Source organism: Lissotriton helveticus, chromosome 2_1, assembly GCF_964261635.1.
Source record: "Lissotriton helveticus chromosome 2_1, aLisHel1.1, whole genome shotgun sequence".
Lineage (NCBI taxonomy): Eukaryota > Metazoa > Chordata > Amphibia > Caudata > Salamandridae > Lissotriton > Lissotriton helveticus.
The window spans coordinates 1,072,503,540-1,072,521,057 of NC_136059.1; positions in this window are offsets into that span (position 1 = coordinate 1,072,503,540).

Genomic DNA, 17,518 nt, shown 5'->3' on the forward strand with positions numbered 1-17,518 from the left:
CCATTAAAGCAGACAGGGGAAACACACCAAAAGATGCAAGGTCTAACACTTATGTACTAGGCTTTTTTTTATAAGCTGAGATGTGGATTTTATTCTGTTTAATATGTTGATGACTGTAGACCTCAGGTGAGGTCCAAAAAGTTTTTTAACTAAACTTGAACGTATATCTGCGGACAGAAATATTGGATAAAAAGATTGTGATACAAAAATATTGGGATGCAGAAATATCATTGTCAAGAATATCATTTGTTTAGGTGAGTGATATAGTTTTTAAGAATATCGCTGTTGCTAATATCGTTTTCAGTGATATAGTTGTAAAATAATAATTTTTTATTATGTTAATGTGTTTTTGTTTATAAATTAATTTTATGTGTTATTAGTGTTTGTATGATTGCTCTTAATTTTTTTTTAATATAATTTGTAATTTTAACAGTTTGTATTATTTAATTTAACTGCTAATAGTAAATTACAGTGTTCTAGTGGGTTGTTGGGTTTGTAGGGGGACAGGGTGAGAAGTGAATTATTTAATAAATATTTATTTTTAAGTAAGTATGTGATTGATCTTAATTATGTAAATCATCTAGTACTGAATGATTTGAGTTTCATTTAAGGTGTGGGTTATAGAGAGTGAAGTGTATTAAATAATAATGAATAAACAATTAATGATAATTTCATTATTAAATTGATTATTATGTAAATTGTGTTATATTTATTTATTTCAGTTATATTTTAAGTGTGGGCTGGTAGGTTTGTAGGTGTATAGGGTGGGAAATTAATTAAGAAATATTAAAATAAAATAAAATGTTTTATTGATAATTATTAAATTGCATATTAATTATGTTAATTGTTTAGTTGTTTTGTTAATATATATATTTATGTTAAATAATATTGTCTATATAAACAGTTTTATATATTTTTTTAAATTAATACTGTTATTCCAATATGTAATGTTTTTAAAGTGAAGTACTTTCCCTACTTTTGCACAGACAGGAGTGGGAATAGTAAATGTAATCCCTCCGAAGGCCAACACTTTTCCAACTGTAGCAGTGACTGAAGCTGATATAGTAAATCTTACCCCCTCCGAAGTTCAACGCTTTCCCCACTTTTGTACAGACTGGAGTGGAAATAGTACATTTAACCCCTCTGAAGTCCAATACTTTCCCTACTGTTGCACAGACTTTAGTGGGAATAGTAAATCTTACCTCTCTGAAGTCCAACACCTTTCCTATCGTTGCACAGACTGTAATTGGGAATAGTTATTATAACCTCTCCTAAGTGCAACACTTTCCCTATTGTAGCACATATTGGAAAGGGAATATTCATTTGAACCCCTCCGAAGTCCAATGCTCTCCCTACTGTTGTACAGACTACAGTGACAATAGTAAATTTAACCCCTCTGTAGTCTTGTGCTTTCCCTACTGTGTATATATATATATATATATATATATATATATATATATATATATATATGTTCACTCAAAATAAACATAGGTTTCAGGCAGGTTATATTTAGGAATTATCATTTAAAAAAAACTTAAAAATTCACTGGAAAAAACCTAGGTTTCAGGGGCGTTATAGTTAGTTGGACATTTCACTCTTACAAAACCATTGAAATTCCCCAGTTATAGTTAGTTCAGATAACTATAACTTGTTGATGTAAACTGCCTATTCGGTTTTGCACGTGAGTAGTTTCCTGATCTGTATCAATTCCTCACTGAAAGGAGTTCTATAGCTTGTTCTATAGATGGCACAGGATGGCTCAGCACACACCTAAAAGTTCAAAATATAATAGCAGGAAATACAATACAATATCTCCCAAATGAATAGGGTAAAAATATCCTTATTCTATTCCTTTGTATGGTATTTCTTCATAAGACTTTGTTCATTTTAAAAACACAATACAAAATGCATAGCCTATGAATTTTGTGCTTGCTTGTTAACCATTAATCAGGATATTGTATTGCATTTTCTGCTATTATATTTCAAATTTTTAGGTGTGTGCTGAGCCATCCTGTGCCTTGTGTTTTTGGTTTTCCAAAACTGTGGGAACTAGTAGAAAGGTCGAGTTCCCAGCTCTTTGCACCACCATTTTTGTCTACATTTTTTAATACAATATTTACTGGTGTAGGCTTTGAGTGCCCTGACCTTCTATCTCATGCTTTACTTGTTCTTTTGATGGCGAATATGCATGCACGACATGTAGTGCATCTTACAAACCCCTTCTTTGGAGACAGCCAATTGGAAGTTGTTCTGACCTCAGGACTACTGCTCACTAATGAGCCTTTCATGGATCTCGATTTTCTGAATGTCATTTTGGGATTAGCTGGTAATTACTCCCCCAACATCGGATCACTCAACACTATTGGCCAATTCTTTTTTATAATCGTTCGCAGTGAGTGCTGTTGTTTGTTGAATGTCAGTATCAATCTTGTCTCCTGTTAAGATGATGGTGTAGCTAGTTTTTATTCAGAGGTAAAACAATCGACCTGCCCAGTGCTGTGGATCTTTTAATTGATGCCAAAGGGGATGATGGACGGAGAGCTTGAGCAAATCAAACACTCACCCCCAGTCAACTGATCTGGGTTTAATCCATCATCATTCTTTAGCTCACTCCACCACCCCAGTTCAGACATGGCCATATGCAAATCAGTCTGACCCTGTGCCTCATGGGAACAGTCCAGCCCGAACTGCCACGCCATGTCTTCCCTGGACCAGAAACAAGCATCCTGGGACCGGTTTCTGGCTAATCAGTCGTCATCAGCCAGGCTAGCTTGAATCCAGTGGCTTAGTGAGCAAGGGACCCACGTCTGCGCATACCCTGCCAACTTAGGGTGAACAAAGCGATACCAAAGTGGATGATGGATGGGGAGCTTTAGCAAATCAAACACTCACCCCAAGTCAACTGATCTGGGTTTAATCCATCATCATTCTTTAGCTCACTCCACCACCCCAGTTCAGACATGGCAGTATGCAAATCAGTCTGACCCTGTGCCTCATGGAAACAGTCTAGCCCGAACTGCCAAGCCATGTCTTCTCCGGACCAGAAACGAGCCTCCTGGAACTGGTTTCTGGCTAATCAGCCGTCATCAGCCAGGCTAGCTTGAATCCAATGGCAAAGTTAGCAAGGGACCCACATCTGGGCATACCATGCCAACTTAAGGCGAACTAAGCGATACCAAAGGGGATGATAGACGTAGAGCTTGAGCAAATCAAACACTCACCCCCAGTCACAGATCTGGGTCGAATCCATCATTGTTCTTTAGCTCACTCCACCACCCCAGTTCAGACACAGCTATATGCAAATGCCCTGTGCCTCATGGGAACAGTTCAGCCCAAACTGCCAAGCTGTGTCTTCCCTGGACCGGAAACAAACATCCTGAGACTGGTTTCAGGCTAACACCCCTCATGATCCAGGCTAGCTTGAATCCAGAGGCAAAGTGAGCAAGGGACCCACGTCTGGGCATACCCTGCAAACTTAGTTCAAACAAAGTAAGCACATGGAGAAGATAGACGGAGTGCTGAAACTTTTCAAACAGTCACCCCCTTGTGTTTTTGGTTTTCCAAAACTATGGGAACTAGGAAGGTCAAGTTCACAGCTCTTTGCACTACCATTTTTGGCCGAATCTTTTAATACAATATTTACTTGTGCAGGCTTTGAGTGCCCTGACCTTCTATCTCGTGCTTTACTTGTTCTATTGATGGCGAATCTGCATGCACGACATGTAGTGCATCTTACGAACCCCTTCTTTGAAGACATCCAATTGGAGATTGTTCTGACCTCAGGACTGCGGCTCACTAATGAGACTTTCATGGATCTCGCTTTTCTAAAAGTAATTTTGGGATTAGCTGGTAATTACTCCCCCAACACCGGATCACTCAACACTATTGGTCAATTCTTTTTTATAATCGTTCGTAGTGAGTGCTGTTGTTTGTTGAAGGTCAGTATCAATCTTGTCTCCTGTTCAGATGGTGGTGTAGCTAGTTTTTTGTTCAGAGCTAAAACAATTGACCTGTCCAGTGCTGTGGATATTTTAATAGCATTTTCTTTGGCCTGGTCAGTGTAATCTCTCATCATAAATATGTTCTTGCTATCAGTTTCGGCCAGCAATAGATCTGAATCATTACTGCAAATTCTTCTAATACTCAGCATCTCCCCATGGGGGATGCTGTGTATTAAAAGCTCGGATGGTGACTTGTAGCATGAAGTGAAGTATTTCCTGCAGTTTTTTCCTTGCAATATAGTTATATACATAACTGCTCCAAATCAAACAAACTCCACCAAACTCTTTTGAAAATGGGTGCAATCAATCGTGAGGGTGGAATCAAGTATTACATCAAGCTCATGTGCAAAACACTAGACACTCACGGGGTATATTCTCCATCCTTTTTTAATAGTAGTGCTCAGATGCGTTTCGGCTATAATGCCTTTCTCAATGATTGTGCTAAAAACAGACAAAATTTCAAAATTAACATGCGCTCTTTTTGGCAAATCAAATAACAGCATCATAGAAGGACTAGGCCGTTCTGATGTCACAACACAGTTCTTTTCGGGCGCCATATTGCGTGTGTCATTTATACCCCAAAGTCCATGTCCACTATATCTTGGAGATATCTCCATGTTAAAACACAATTCCACTTTGGATAGTTTTTTTCCTAAGACATGCTGTACGACAAAAAAAAAAAAGCTGATATTATCACAGTCCATCTTTAGTTTATTATTTTCGTTCTTTAACATCGGCCATTGATTTTCTCAGTATCTGGATGTACACCTTGTCATACCGCAAACAGTGTGTTCCACAACTATGAATAGGCACACAACCGTGGGGATAGGTATATTGACCACACTTTCCTCCGGATTTGAATAATCCTTGACTCAGTCAAACAGTTGGGTGCCGATTTAAATTCACTGCTTTTCATACACTTTTGAGGCGGTTCAGGCGGCACCTTAGTTATCTGCTCCAAATCCACCAAACTCTGCCAAACTCTTTTGAAGGTAGGTGCCATCAATTGTGAGGGTGGACTCACGTATTAAATCAAGCTCATGTGCAAACCAATAGTCACTCACAGGGTATATTCTACATTTTTTTTTAATAGTAGCGCTCAGACACGTTTCAGCAATAATGCTATTGCGCTAAAAAATGACAACATTTCAAAATTAACCCGAGCTCTTATTAGCAATTCAAATCACAGCGTCATAGAAGGACTAGGCCGTTTTGATGTCACAATATTTATATGCCAACTGTCCATGTCCACTATATCTTGGAGATATCTCCATTTTAAAACATAATTCCACTTTGCATAGTTGATTTTCCTAAGACACGGTGTATTACACAAAAACTCAAAGCTGAAGATACTGCAGTAAATGAGGAAAATAGGGAGCTCTATAACAAATAAGTCTCCCAAGATGGCCACCATAGAAAAAAGATCCCACATGTAGCACAAATATCACCCAAATTTAGCCCAAGTATAGCCCAATGATGAAAGTGTGCAAAACACTTAATTTATTTTGTTTCTTTGTAGTTTGTTGCAGCCCAGACTTGTACTGAAGGTATTGGACTGCTTCACCTGTGCAGCAATCACATTACACAAGGACACATTCTGTTGGGTTTTAGGTTTGGGGAGCCTTAGTGATTTACCCAGAATCACAGGATGTCAAGTTTATGCACACACTTGAACCTGGCCCCCAGTTGAAAAGTCTGCAGCTCTAGCTGTAACGCTACCCTCCTCTCCCCAAAGTGTAACATATAATCAAGGGATCAACTGGATAAAACAACATAAAAATAGCAAATAATTAAAAAGTGCTCAGAAAATATGTCCTTAGAAAATATGTCCTCATTTTAATTTTTTAGAACACTAACCATAATTTCTTTGGGAGTTATAGCCTCTTATTTTTATAATTTCTAAAGGAAATGCTTTAGTTTTTACAGTTTTGACTACATGAAGATGATGTCAGGTGTGTCACACTTTTGCAATAAATAAAGAATGTTAGCAATGTAGTTGTTCATTAGAATACTGTTGTAAGAGAGGGATCAGGGATATTGATAATTGAGAACAGGGAGGAGGGTTCAGAGGCAAGAAGATGACCATGCTGGGCAGAGAGAGGGGCAGTGGCAGCACAACAGATCAAGGAGGGTAGGGGAAAGGGAGTTGGGGCAACAAACCAACCATGTAGAACAGGCAAGAGTGGCTTGTGGCACTATAACAGATCAATGAGGGCAGAGAGAAGAGTCAGTGGTAGTACAACCATACATGTCAACACAGCACATCGGACCAGGAAGGGCAAGAGGGAGGGGGATGGTGAATGGACTCCGACAACATAGGGTAGAGAGGAGGTGGATGAGCAGTAAACCAACTGTTCAGGCAGGCATGAAGGGCAGTAGAACACAGGGCTGTAATGGGGGAGCATAGGCCTGGCTAATGTTTGAAAAGGAGGAGAATGGGAGGCATGAGCAGCAAGCTTGGGTGGGGGCAGTACAATACCAGGCCAGGCCCTGTGTCCAAACGCCCCCACGTGCAACGCAAAGGGCATCTTACTTAACTTTAAAACAAATGCTTAGAAATTCACTGAAAACAACAGGTTACAGCTACCTTATAGTTAAGAAATAGAATTTAAAAATCCTTAGAAATTCACTAAATACCAAAGGTTACAAGTACAGGCTCAGATTTCACTCATATAAAACCAGTGAAATTCAACAATTATAGCTACCTGAGCTAGCTATAACTTATGCCTCCGCAATACACTACTCAATTCAATTATATCCTTCTTTATTCGGATATGCAGAAATATCCATAAAAGTACAGAATAAAACCAAGACAGTACATACATAAAGAAGAGATTAAAAATCAGTAAGTGTAATGAACATATTAATATGAATACACAGGATTATATACATAGTGTAGTAGTCAATTCGACAAATCCATCATATAGCAATAATAAGCCTATAGGTTCAGAGATAATAAAAGAGCAATATTTCAGGTATAGCAGCATCAAATATTAAAAACTGACACTTTGGCACATATTAATAAAAACTATAAAATTATGCGGACCACATATAAATTGATTCAAATGCCAAGCATACAACCAAACTGTCTACACTGTGTTCATAGAGGCACGAAAGCGAACAGCCAATCTCAAGAAGGTACTAACACGGAATGTTAAATTGTCCCCATTGAGTATGACAATCTCCCTATGTGCTTCCCTAAAAGCGGTAATGTCGTGAGCCTTGAAATAGGGAATCAGCAGCTGCTTAGTATATATTTGGTAAAAACTCACAGAAAAATAAAAAGTGTAAGATAGATTGACTGCCACTGTTACCACAAAGCAAAGCCTTTGCTCAAGGTTAGAGTTGAAGCCTAAGTGAAAGCAAAGTAAATATTTTAAGGTGCCAGCCATAAGGCGGAAGAGCAGGCTTCATTCCCAACAATTAATCGCCTTTGAGAGATATCTAGCTGGCGATTTTGTGGGAGCCTTCTACACCTAGCATACTTATATACTGGGCAACTGAGGGTTTCAAAATTTAACGCTCACGTCTCAAGTTGCCATAGTAAGTGTACAGGGCCCCCTGAATAGACTTTTTTTAATGCCTGCCATATTTCCTGAATCTGTAAAAATATGTGACAGATTTACAATACTCAGGCTGGTCTTGACAGCCGCCAACCACTGTATGTCTCCACCCTTATTGCAGTTAAGACAATCAACTATGATATCTCTGGTTAGCGTAGCTGCTGGATTTTGCCATACTTTCATCCAGAAGATCACTGAGCGGGTCCTAATATAATGCTCAATAAATGATAATTTTACCTCATGATGGCAAACAAAAAAGAAGATCTTATTGGTGTCCCCAAAACTCTCTGACAAAATCTATTTTCTTCTACCTGAATGTTGTTACAATTTACATGACCCCAGATTAAAAAGTGCTCAGATGAAAAATGCTCAGAAAATATGTCCTTAGAAGATATGTCCTCATTTTAATTTTTTAGAACAATAACCATAATTTCTTTGGGAATAAGAGCCTCTTATTTTTATAATTTCTAAATGAAATGCTTTAGTTATTACAGTTTTGACTACATAAAGATGATGTCAGGTGTGTCACACTTTTGCAATAAATAAAGAATGTTAGCAATGTAGTTGTTCATTAGAATACTGTTGTAAGAGAGGGATCAGGGACTTTGATAATTGAAAGCAGGTAGGAGGGTTCAGAGGCAATAAGATGACCATGCTGGGCAGAGAGAGGGGTAGTGGCAGCACAACAGATCATGGAGGGTAGGGGAAAGAGGGTTGGGGAAACCAACCAACCATGTAGAACAGGAAAGAGTGGCTTGTGGCACTATAACAGATCAATGAGGGCAGAGAGAGGAGTCAGTGGTAGTACAACCATACATGTCAACATACCCAATACAGCCAGGAGACTCCTGATGTTTTTTAAGGCCAAAAGGGCTTTAGTCTATCTGTCTCCTGCCTAAAATCTCCTCATTTTCAATGTAAGCCAATGGAGAAAATCAATTCCCCAGTTTTTTTCAAAATCTCATGCTTACCAAATTCAAAATGTTGCATGTATGGTACATTGGATCATGGAGGGCAGGAGGAATGGGGTAGGGACATGGACTCAGATAACAGAGGTCAGGAAGGAGATGTGCAGGGGTGCCAAACGTACCTCATAGGGCAGGTATCAGGGCTTCCAGCTGCACACAGTACACCACACAGGGCAAGTGGGATGGCAACGCGGCACAACAGGCTATGGAATGGATTAGGGAGGGTTAGGGCCATGCACATGGACAACAGAGAGCAGAGGGGAAAGAGGCAATGGCATCAAGCTCACCGCACCGGACAGACAGGAGGGACAGTTGCAGCATAATGGACCATGAAGGGCAGGAGGGAGGGGGCAGGGGCATGACAATGGACCAGACAAGGCAGGAGGGAAAGGATTGGGGTCTTCATATGGAAAATGGAGGGCAGGGTAAGGGCAGGAGCAGCAATTTGACCATGGGCACTTGGTGCACACCACACCATGGAGGGCAACAATGAGACTATAATGGGATACACACAGACAAAAGAAGGGAGGTGGGAGGGGGTCAGGGACAGCAAGCAGACAACACTGGGCAGGTGGGATGGGCTGTGGCAGCACATGAGACCATGCATGGCAAGCGAGAAGGTTAGTGGTAGCACAGCGGCCATAGTGAGCAAGAGGGAGGAGGCAGGGACATCATTAAGCACCATGGAGAGCAGAACGAACGGGTATGGTAGGGGCTGGACACAGACAAGGGAATGCAGGGGAAGTGTCTTCATAACAGACCATGTAGGGCAGGCTGGAGGAGCAGTTGCAGACAACAGAGCAAGGGAGGGCTGAGGGTTGTGGCAGCAAAATGGAGCATAGCGGGCAAGAGGAAGTGGATACAGGCATGGAACAGCTAGGTGTAGGTGGCAGGGTCAGGTGGCAGCCATATAACGATGCTTGGCAGGTGGAAAATGCAGTGGCAGCTCAACAGAACACTCAGTGTAAATAGGAGGGTCAGTGGCAGGTCCGTGGAACATGGTGGGCAAAAATGAGGGAGCATGGGCATGCGCACAGACATCAGATTGCAGGTGGAAGGAAAGTAGGGGCAGCAAGCTAAGCACAGAGGCTAATCAGGAGGGCAAAAATAGGGCATAGAATTGGGCTACGGAGGGCAGGAAGAGTGGGCAGAGACATCAAACTAAATTGAGTGAAGTGACAGCACATCGGAACAGGCAGGTATATGGGGCAGTCAATCCAGTGTGTCTAGGCCAGAAAGGGGGGGTGTTAGACCTGTCTGGTTTTTTTGCGTAGTCCCTCCAAATTATTATTTATTTTGTCCCCTTTTTCCCCCCATACCTTTATTAATTTTTGTGTCCACTAGCTTTTTCTAGGTGTTGGTCAAGGGGATAGGTGTTCTTTCTCCCCCTCATAGTTTTTCACCTCAGGCCTAGAGGCCTGTTCTGACAGGAGAAATAGTTGGAGTCACACAAAATGGTGGCTACCAACTGCCCTAACTGCCAAACCCAGAACTTCCCCATAGACTAGTATAGGGCGTTCCAGAACCTTCTGGTCCCTTCTGGACTCCAGAGGGTCAGCCTATAAAAGGCGGAATGCTGGACAGCCATTTTGTCTGTCAGTGAGGAGCAGCTAGAGTGAAGGCTGAGGTCTGGTAGGGGTAGGAACCTGAAGGGTGGATTACTCTTCAAGGGTAGCCTTCTGTCAAGGCTTTCCCACCTCCCATTTCCTGTTGTCCTAGCCAAGTTAGTTCATCCTGCTGATCCTGGACAGTTAGGTAAAGGGGTTAATTCCAGTAGTCTTGGGAGCTGAGAAGGACCCTGCCCTGGGAGCTGAAGTAAGAGTTTCCTGGTGCCCCTAAGACTGTCCAGTAAGGAGGGATAGGGGATTAGTGCTGGAGAAGAGCTCTGTGGCTCTACTCTGAAGGAGCCCCCCTTTTTACCCCCCCTCCACTCTATAGGGTGGAAAGGAAGCACCTCCTTGGTATACAACAAGATTTCCTTACTTCTGATTTATCCTGTGATGTGTGGCAAGCCTTTCATCCTGTCCGGTGGAAAGTGAGGGGCTAGGAACTCGTTCCTTTCATCAAATTGGGAGCGGGACCCCTGGGGCACCGATCGCGCTCCGTGTCAGCGCCTTCACAGGATCCACTGAGCCTGAAAAGCCCTGTGAGGCTTCCCTTCATAAGCGGGACCCCGGGGGCGCCTGCCGCGCTCCAGTCGCGTTGCTGTGCAGCGCCCCGGTTGCCAGGAGGAAGTGAGGGCGAGATACTGCCAAAAGGCGCCTTCGCGCATGCCCAAGCGTGCAGTTATCCCCGGCCCAGGAGGGGCCTAAGATCGAGCAGGCCCGGGAGTGAGGCGTCTGTCCTTTGAGTGGGCGCAGTGGGAGGCGGCACCAGCACGAGCGCTACCGCGCATGCCCGCTGGAGGAGTGTCTTCGCCGACCAGCGCGGAGGAGAGGCACCGGGAGCTTCCTCAGCTTACGCGAGTGATCTGCCCTCTTCCTCCTGCTCGAGCGCCACACTGAGGAGCTGGCCCGAGCAGGGAGGGAGAGTTAAGAAGCCCGGTAGGGGCCTGGGGGGCATCGTGGTGTCTGCCTTTGTTTCCTTCCGCTCGAGCGCCTCACAGAGGAGTCGGCCCGAGCGGGGGAAGGAGCACTGAGGAGTCTTCTGAGGCGAGAGAGCCTTTCCAGCCTCGGCTCCTTGGCCTCATCTTCTGTTTTTCCCCATTACTTCTGCGCAGGAAGGTTCCAGCATCAACCACGGCACAAGTAAGGAGTATTTCATGTGGGGGAAGTGACCTTCACATCCAGAGTGTGACTAGTATCTGTGATTGAGACCCGACAAGTTAATGAACAGAGGGTCTGTCCCCAGGAGTGCAGTGCCCTTAAGGACTCCCTATTGGGACTTCATTGAATGTTGATTTGTCTGGTTAAAACTATTTCTTCTTTGGTCCAGAGTAAAGGGGAAGAAAGGTATAACTTCCTCTAGGGGAGTATAAGCTTATCCTCAGGGAAACTAATGTTCTTTGACAAGAAGGTAACAAGTTAAGAATTGGAAGTGTAGGGTTACTAATGTAATGGATATGGCATACCTGATTAAATATAAGTGCTGTTCTTGCCTCTTCTGCGGTAATGCTGTAATGAAAGGTTTGGAGAGCCAAACCAGCAGAGTTTAATGTAATGTACTAGTAATGTCAATTGATGATTTAATTTAGCAATTCTGCAGGGATTGTATCAATTTTAGAACTAAGCTGTATTGAGCTGTGAACTCTAATAGGAAAACTGCTTAAAATGTTGATTTAGTAACTTTGTTAGACTAAGTGTATTGACAGGATTTAATGTTCCATACTGAGCTGTGATTTTAGAAGTATAAAGCAGAGTATATTATTTTTATGAACAAGCTCTTATTTTTCCATACTTTGGTGTAGTGTCCTTTTTGAGTGCTATTGCGTGGATTTACTGTGGGGTGGTTTGCAACCTTCACACTTGTGCCTCTAGAAATGCATGTCTTACCCTAGGCCAGGCTACCCTAGGTGACCTGTCATCCCAGGTTCCAACAGATTGGTGTCTAGCGGTGGGATTCTGACTTGGTTGCAGCTACTCATTAGTAATTCAACGCAATACACTGACCTACACCAGGAGTTTTCTCCTTGCGGCCCTCCTAATTTGAATTTTGTTTTTTCCAAATTTATTGCTGGTGGTGGGTGGAGGTTAACCTTCTTGGTTCTCTCCTGAGTGTTTATTTTATTCCATAATAAAGATGGAATTGAATTTTAAAGGGCTAGAATCCTATACTGTGACCCAACTCAAAGAATGGTGTCAGCAACAAGGGGTATTCTTTAACAAAGGTGCCAGGAAAGGCGAGTTGCTGACAAGCATAAGGGCATGGGTGGAAGCTCATTTAGTGGAAGAACCAGATACCGAAGAGAGTGACGGGGACACTGTCCTTGAGATTGCAATGTTGAACCAAGCTGGAAGGGGGAATCTGCTGACAGGTCCCAGGACACCTTCGAGGGCGGGCAGCAGCGTCTCAGAGTGGGGTTTAACTGACGCCGAGCTAGAAGATAGGAGGGAGGAGAGGAGAATGAAGTTGGAATTAGCTAGGATGGATATGGAAAGGGAGGACAGGAGGTTAGCCCATGAACGAACCATAAAGGAGCTAGACCTACAAGCCTTAATACGAAGGTCTCCTAATCCAGATAATGGTGGCAGCGAAAATAAGATGAATACCAGGGAACCCAGACCCTATCTACCCAAGGATGTCATTGCCAGTTACACCACAGGTGATGACATTGCCAAATGGTTAGCCGCATACGAGGTTTCTTTAAGGGCTCACGGGATCTTAGAAACTCACTGGGGGGGGTGGGCTGTATAAATACATGCCACCTGCTGGCAGAGACACCTTGTTGGCTCTGGAGCAGGATGAGCAAACCCACTACCCTACAATGAAGGTGGCACTGGTGAAGAAGTTTGGACTTACCCCTGAAAGGTACAGACAGAAATTCAGGGGAAGTCACAAACTGAGTACCCAGAATTGGGTAGATTTCTTGGATTACACCAAGAAAGCCTTGGAGGGTTGGGTCAAGGGCAGTGAGGTGAAGGATTATGAGGAGCTGTACAACCTATTTTTGAAAGAACACCTCCTCGAAAAATGTTTTCCCGAGCTGCGCCAACACCTGGTGGACAGCAAGCAGACCAATCCCCGGAAGCTTGCAGAGGAGGCGGACACTTGGGCAAGTACCCGGGTGTCCTCAAAGGGGACTGGAGGGGATTCTCAAAAAGCCGGACAGGGCACCCCCCAGAAGAAGGAGGGGGGAGATAAAAAGAAGGAGTTCTCCAAAGGTCCCCAAAATAATTTCCAAGGTAAGGGAGCAGGTTTCACCCCTAAGGCAAACCCGCCCAGAAACCCTAATCCTGGCCAAAGCCAGCAGCCAAGGGTTCTCCACTGTTTTGAGTGTGGTGGTGTTGGACATTATAAGGGAGATGTCAGATGCCCAAAGAGACCACCCCCTCCCACCGGAGGAAAGTCACCGGGAGTAGCTAGTGTAGCGCTCGGGGAGGAGTTGCCCTTAGATAAGGGGGGTGAGTGGGCGGGTGTCACCTTAGTGTCCCTGGGAGAGCGGGAGATGGTTCCAAAGATCCAGGTGCCCCCAAATACTACAAAGTATGGGCAATGGGTCACCATCAATGGCCAGAGAGGGGAGGCCCTGAGAGATACAGGAGCCAGTATGACTATGGTGAGAAGTCAACTGGTGTCTCCAGAGCAGGTGGTTCCTAATGTACTCCACCCCGCCGCGATGGCTGACGGCAGAATGGGCCACTATCCAGTGGCTGAGGTTCCCTTTGAGTGGGAAGGGGTTGCAGGTTCACTTCGAGTTGCCGTAAGCCCTGCCGTGCCAGTTGATTGTCTGCTGGGGAATGACATGGAGCACAACACTTGGAGAGAGATGGAATACCGGACGCACTCTGCGATGCTGGGTACACCTGACTGGGCCTGTGTGAGCACAAGGTCTGCGACTGCCCGGAGAGGGAGTTCGCCTGGGTTGGAGCCTGGAACAATGGCCCAACCCGCTGCCAAAAAGGGACAGACCGGAGACAGGAAGAGCCTGGTTCGGCTTCCACACCCCATGTGACAGATCGGCCACCTGCGGTGGTGGGCCAGGAGTCCATGGAGGGGGAAGTGGACTCTCTGGAGGATCTAACCATCCCTGCTGAGTGGCATGTGGAGGGAGGACCTACCAGAGAGGAATTCTGTAAGGGGCAGAGGGAGTGCCCTACCCTGGAGGGACTGAGGCGTCAGGCTGAAGCCCAGGCAGCAGGTGATGCTACGGGACACCACCATATTTACTGGGAGGATGGACTCCTCTACAGTGAACCCAAGGTACCCCTACCTGGCTCATCAAGGGCCTTGGTGGTCCCGCAGCAATACCGAGCCTTTCTGCTGGAATTGGCTCATGCAATACCCTTGGCAGGACACTTAGGCCAGGACAAGACCTTTGCTCGGCTTGTCCTCCACTTTTACTGGCCTCAGATGAAAGTGGCGTCCAACACTTACTGTCGGACATGTGTATCCTGCCAGGCCAGTGGGAAAACAGGAGTGAAGCTGAAAGCTCCCCTGGAACCACTTCCAGTCGTTAGCACCCCCTTTGAAAGGGTGGGCATCGACATTGTAGGGCCATTGGATCCACCAACAACAGCTGGTTTATCCTGGTTCTGGTGGATCATGCCACACGTTATCCAGAGGCCATTCCTCTGAGGACTGTTACTGCACCTGTGGTGGCTAGGGCCCTGATGGGAATCTTTACCCGAGTAGGATTCCCCAAGGAAGTTGTGTCCAACAGGGGGACCAACTTTCTGTCAGCTTACATGCGGACGATGTGGAAGGAGTGTGGAGTGACTTACCGATTCACCACTCCTTATCACCCCCAGTCGAATGGATTGGTAGAGAGGTTCAATAAGACCCTGAAGGGCATGATAAGAAGTCTGCCTGAGAGCCTACGAAGGAAATGGGACGTCCTCCTGCCTTGCTTGCTGTTCTCCTAAAGAGAGTTGCCGCAGAAGGGAGTGGGCTTCAGCCCTTTTGAACTGTTGTACGGGCACCCTGTGGACCTCTCAGCCTGGTGAGGGATGGATGGGAAAAGTCTCCCAGGAAGCCTCCTCAGGATGTGGTGAGCTACATGCTGGCCTTTAGGAGCCAGATGGCAAAGTTGTGGAAGCAGGCTTCTGATAACTTGGAGGCCAGCCAGGCAGTAATGAAGGAATGGTACGACCAAAATGCTCACCCGGTGGAGTTGGAGCCTGGCCAAAAAGTGTGGGTGATGGAACCTGGAGAGCTAAGTGCCCTTCAAGATCGTTGGACAGGCCCATTTGAGGTGTTGGAAAAGAAGGGTAAGGCCACTTACTTGGTGGATCTTAAGACCCCTCGACAGCGCCTACGGGTGCTGCATGCCAATCGCCTCAAACCCCACCATGAGAGGCCAGAGGTCATCTTGATGATGGTGACTGATGGTGCCGAGGAAGCAGAAAGCGAGCCTCTCCCGGATCTCTTTTCATCCCCAGAGAAGGATGGGTCGGTGGAGGGAGTGATTCTCTCCCCATCCCTAACTCCTGAGCAACGAGAGGATTGCAGCCAGGTATTGGAGCAGTACTCTTCGTTGTTCTCCCTTGTCCCGGGAAGAACCCACCTGTGTACCCATGATGTGGACACAGGAGACAGCCCCCCAGTGAAGTCAAAGACCTACAGGCTGTCAGACAAGGTGAAGGCTAGCATCCATGGAGAGGTTGCCAAGATGCTAGAGCTAGGAGTGATAGAACCTTCCAACAGCCCTTGGTCCAGTCCGGTGGTGCTAGTGCCAAAAGCCGCCCCACCCGGCACCACACCAGAACTGAGGTTCTGTGTGGATTACCGAGGACTGAACTCAGTTACAAAGACTGATGCTCATCCGATCCCTAGGGCGGATGAGTTAATTGACCGGCTAGGAGCTGCCCAATACCTAAGTACCTTTGACCTCACTTCAGGGTACTGGCAGATCTCCTTGACAGATGGAGTAAAGGAAAGGTCAGCCTTCTCCATGCCTGAGGGACACTTCCAATTTTGTGTGATGCCCTTTGGGCTCAAAAACGCCCCTGCCACATTTCAGCGGCTGGTGAATCAGGTCCTCTCTGGAATGGAGAGTTTCTCTGCTGCCTACCTGGATGACATTGCTGTCTTCAGTAGCAGTTGGGAGGACCATTTGCAACATTTGCAAGCAGTTCTCCAGGCCCTGAAACAAGCTGGATTGACCATCAAAGCCAGCAAATGCCAGATTGGGCAAGGGTCGGTTGTGTACCTTGGACACTTGGTGGGTAGGGGGTCAGTGCAGCCCCTGCAGGCAAAGATTGAGGCAATCATGGCCTGGGAACCCCCCAAGACACAGACTGAGGTCCGAGCTTTCCTGGGTCTCACAGGATACTACCGTCGCTTTGTGAAGGGGTATGGCACTATTGTAGCGCCCCTCACAGAGCTCACCTCAAAGAAACAACCTCGACGGGTAGTTTGGATGAGGGCTTGTCAGCAAGCCTTTGAAAAGTTGAAGCAGGCAATGTGTGCAGCACCGGTTCTGAGGGCCCCAGACTTCTCCAAGGAGTTCATTGTCCAGACAGATGCATCAGAACATGGCATTGGGGCAGTGTTATCGCAACTAAATGAAGAGGGCCTGGATCAGCCTGTGGTCTTCTTATCCAGAAGACTGCTTCCCCGGGAACAGAAGTGGAGTGCAATTGAGAGGGAAGCTTTTGCGGTGGTGTGGGCTCTGAAGAAGCTGCGGCCATACCTGTTTGGCTCGCACTTCCTGGTTCAGACTGACCACCGACCCCTTCGTTGGCTGATGCAAATGAAGGGGGAAAATCCCAAGCTGTTGAGGTGGTCCATCTCCCTACAGGGAATGGACTTCCGGGTGGAACATCGGCCTGGAGTGGACCACGCCAATGCAGACGGTCTCTCCAGGTATTTCCACCTTAGTGATGAGGACTCCCAAGGGGTTGGGTAGTTCTCCCCACTTTCAGCTGGGGGGGACGCGTGTTAGACCTGTCTGGTTTTTTTGCGTAGTCCCTCCAAATTATTATTTATTTTGTCCCCTTTTTCCCCCCCATACCTTTATTAATTTTTGTGTCCACTAGCTTTTTCTAGGTGTTGGTCAAGGGGATAGGTGTTCTTTCTCCCCCTCATAGTTTTTCACCTCAGGCCTAGAGGCCTGTTCTGACAGGAGAAATAGTTGGAGTCACAAAATGGTGGCTACCAACTGCCCTAACTGCCAAACCCAGAACTTCCCCATAGACTAGTATAGGGCGTTCCAGAACCTTCTGGTCCCTTCTGGACTCCAGAGGGTCAGCCTGTAAAAGGCGGAATGCTGGACAGCCATTTTGTCTGTCAGTGAGGAGCAGCTAGAGTGAAGGCTGAGGTCTGGTAGGGGTAGGAACCTGAAGGGTGGATTACTCTACAATGGTAGCCTTCTGTCAAGGCTTTCCCA